The sequence below is a fragment of the Mus caroli genome, chromosome 12, assembly GCF_900094665.2.
Source record: "Mus caroli chromosome 12, CAROLI_EIJ_v1.1, whole genome shotgun sequence".
Taxonomy (NCBI): Eukaryota; Metazoa; Chordata; class Mammalia; order Rodentia; family Muridae; genus Mus; species Mus caroli.
Window position 1 is genome coordinate 36341485 of NC_034581.1, and position 3609 is coordinate 36345093.

At 42.3% G+C, this 3609-nt stretch overlaps 1 pseudogene; it reads left to right on the forward strand.

Moving 5' to 3' along the window:
* Positions 1 to 6: 6 nt before the first annotated feature.
* On the forward strand, positions 7 to 871 carry LOC110307327 (annotated as a pseudogene).
* Positions 872 to 3609: the final 2738 nt, after the last annotated feature.

Here is a 3609-nt window from a genome sequence, read left to right on the forward strand (position 1 = left end):
AAGCACGCTGGTTTTGAACAGGCTAAAAGTTGGTCTTCAGGTTGTAGCAGTCAAAGCTCCAGGATTTGGGGACAATAGGAAGAACCAGCTTAAAGATATGGCTATTGCTACTGGTGGTGCGGTGTTTGGAGAAGAGGGGTTGAACCTAAATCTTGAAGATGTTCAAGCTCATGACTTAGGAAAAGTTGGGGAGGTCATTGTCACCAAAGATGATGCCATGCTTTTGAAAGGAAAAGGTGACAAAGCTCACATTGAAAAAGTATTCAAGAAATCACTGAGCAGCTAGACATTACAACTAGTGAATATGAAAAGGAAAAGCTGAACGAGCGACTTGCTAAGCATTCAGATGGAGTAGCTGTGTTGAAGGTTGGAGGAACAAGTGATGTTGAAGTGAATGAGGAAAAAAGACAGAGTTACCTACGCTCTCAATGCTACAAGAGCAGCTGTTGAAGAAGGCATTGTTCTAAGAGGGGACTGCACTCTGCTTCGGAGCATCCCAGCCTTGGATTCATTAAAGCCTGCTAATGAAGACCAGAAAATAGATATAGAAATGATTAAAAGAGCACAAAAAATTCCTGCAATGACGATTGCTAAGAATGCAGGTGTTGAAGGATCTTTGATAGTTGAGAAAATTCTGCAGAGTTCCTCAGAAGTTGGTTGTGACGCCATGCTTGGAGATTTTGTGAACATGGTGGAGAAAGGGATCATTGATCCAACAAAGGTTGTAAGAACTGCCTTACTGGATGCTGCTGGGGTGGCCTCCTTGCTAACTACAGCCGAAGCTGTAGTGACAGAAATTCCTAAAGAGAAGGACCTTGGAATGGATGCAATGGGTGGAACTGGAGAGGGTATGTGAGGTGGCATGTTCTAACTCCTAGAATACTGTTTTGCCCTTATCAATGAACTGTGACAGGAAGCTCAAGGCAGGTTCCTCACCAATAACTTCAGAGAAGTCACCTGGAGAAAATGACTGAAGAGAAGGCTGGTTGATCAGTGTAACCATCAGTTACTGGGTGCAAGAGCCATATACCAGAGTGTCCTGCTTTCAACTTAAATCACTGAAGCATCTCTACTGTTCTGTTAGCATCAGGACTGTAGCGCTGTGTCACCACATGAGAGTTCAGAAGCAGTCTTTCTGTGGAGGGTGGGAATGATTGTGTACAAAGTAGAGAAGTATCCAATTATGTGACAACCTTTGTGTAATAAAATTTTGTTTAAAGTTAAAAAAAGAAAAGAAAAAGGGCAATTTGCAAATTCATCTAGAATAACAAAAAACCTAGGATAGCAAAAACTCTTCTCAATGATAAAAGAATCTCTGGTGGAATCACCATGCCTGACCTAAAGCTGTACTACAGAGCAATTGTGATAAAAACTGCATGGTACTGGTACAGGACAGACAGGTATATCAATGGAATAGAATTGAAGACCCAGAAATAAACCCACACACCTATGGTCACTTGATCTTTGACAAGGGAACTAAAACTATCCAGTGGAAAACAGACAGCATTTTCAACAAATGACTCTGACCCAACTTGTACAAAGCTCAAGTCTAAGTGGATCAAGGAACTCCACATAAAAGCAGAGACACTAAAACTTACAGAGGAGAAAGTGGGGCAGAGCCTTCCAAGATATGGGCACAGGGGGAAAAATTCCTGAACAGAACACTAATGGCTTATGCTGTAAGATCAAGAATCGACAAACAGGACTTCATAAAATTGCAAACCATCTGTAAGGCAAAGGACACTTGTCAATAAGACAAAATGGCAACCAACTGATTGGGAAAAGATCCTTACCAATCCTAAATCAGATAGGGAACTAATATCCAATATATGTAAAGAACTCAAGAAGTTGGACTCCAGAAAACCTAATAACCCTATTTTAAAATGGGGTACAGAGCTAAACAAAGAATTCTCAACTCAGCAATACTGAATTGCTGAGAAGCACCTAACAAAATGTTCAACATCCTTAATCATCAGGGAAATGCAAATCAAAACAACACTGAGATTCCACCTCACACCAGCCAGAATGGCTAAGATAAAAAACTCAGGTAATAGCAGATGCCAGCAAGGATGTGGAGAAAGAGGAACACTCCTCCATTGCTGGTGGGATTGTAAGCTCATACAACCACTCTGGAAATCAGTTTGGCGGTTCCTCAGAAAATTGGACATAGCACTACTGGAAGATCCAGCAATACCACTCCTGTGCATATAACCAAAAGATGCTCCAACTTGTAATAAGGACACATGCTCCACTATGTTCATAACAGCCTTATTTATAATAACCAGAAGCTGGAAAGAACCCAGATGTCCCTCAACAGAGGAATGGATACAGAAAATGTGGTACATTTACACAATGGAGTACTACTCAGCTATTAAAAACAATGAATTCGTGAAATTCTTAGACAAATGGATGGATCTGGAGCATATCATCCTAAGTGAGGTAATCCAGTCACAAAAGAACACACATGATATGCACTCACTGATAAGTGGATAGTAGCCCAAAAACTCAGAATACCCAAGATACAATTTGCAAAACACATGAAACTCAAGAAGGAAGACCAAAATTTGGACACTTTGATCCTTCTTATAAGGGGGAACAAAATACCTATGGAAGGAGTTGCAGAGACAAAGTTCAGAGCAGAGACTGAAGGCATGACCATCCAGAAACTGCCCCACCTGGGGATCCATCCCATAAACAACCACCAAACTCAGACACTATTGCAGATGCCAACAAGAGCTTGCTGTCAGGAGACTGATAAAGCTGTCTCCTGAGAGGCTCTACCAGTTCCTGACAAATACAGAAGTGGATGCTCACCATCATCCATTAGACAGGGTCCCCAATGAAGGAACTAGAGAAAGTACCCAAGGAGCTGAAGGGGTTTTTAGCCCCCTAGGAGGAACAACAATGTGAACTAGGCAGTAACCCTTGAGCTCCCTGGGACTAAACCACCAATCAAAGAAAACACACAGAGTGACTCATGGCTCTAGCTACATATGTAGCAGAGGATGGCCTAGTTGCTCATCAATGGGAGGAGAGACCCTTGGTCCTGGGAAGGTCCTATGCCCCAGTATAGGGGAATGTCTAGGCCAGGAAGTGGGAGTGGATGGGTTGGGGAACAGGGGGAGGGGGGAAAAGATAGGGGATTTTCAGAGGGAAAAATAGGAAAGGGAATAACATTTGAAATATAAATAAAGAAAATATCTAATAAAAAAAGAAAAAGACCCTTCCAGTCCGACCAGCACCAAGATAGCTAGGGCGCAGAGTCAGCTGACAACCAACAACTACCCAGGACACCCACCACGGGATCTTAAGACTTCTGGTGAGTGGAACACAGCATCTGCTCCAATCTCTAAACAGAGACAACTATAACAACTAACTCCAGAGATTACCAGATGGCAAAAGGTAAACGTAATAATTTAACTAACAGAAACCAAGACCACTCATCATCATCAGAACACAGCACTCCCACTTCGCCCATTCCAGGGCACCCCAACACACCAGAAAAGCTAGACCCGGATCTAAAAGCATATCTCATGATGATGGTAGAGGACAGCAAGAAGGACTTTAATAGCACACTTAAAGAATTGCAGGAGAACACTGCTAAACAGA